A 291-nucleotide genomic window follows, 5' to 3' on the forward strand; every position below is an offset into this window, starting at 1 on the left:
TTTGTGCTGTTAAATGTATTAATTCTTTCCGTTTTCCTCGCATAGTTTTTATCTTGGTGCTGTACGGTGGATTAAATTAAGACTTTAGCTCTTATTTCTAGCAGGTGAATGCTTTTCAAGCATCATTACGCTTCGTGCAAATTTATAATTCATAGCTATATAATGCTATTGTGCCTGCAATCCACCCATGTCTCTGCTGGTAAGATCATCAATTTTAAAATTTATCCACAGATGATATTAACAGTAGAGACATCTTATTCCAAATCTTAGTGTTTTGCTTTTATATATGTA

General features: G+C 32.6%; 1 protein-coding gene across 3 annotated transcripts in view; it reads right to left on the reverse strand.

Moving 5' to 3' along the window:
* The window catches only part of LOC106869750 (EF-hand calcium-binding domain-containing protein 4B), a 113286-nt gene that overhangs the window by 57181 nt on the left and 55814 nt on the right, over positions 1–291 (reverse strand). The window lies entirely within an intron of this gene.

The sequence above is a fragment of the Octopus bimaculoides genome, chromosome 7, assembly GCF_001194135.2.
Source record: "Octopus bimaculoides isolate UCB-OBI-ISO-001 chromosome 7, ASM119413v2, whole genome shotgun sequence".
NCBI classification, from domain to species: domain Eukaryota; kingdom Metazoa; phylum Mollusca; class Cephalopoda; order Octopoda; family Octopodidae; genus Octopus; species Octopus bimaculoides.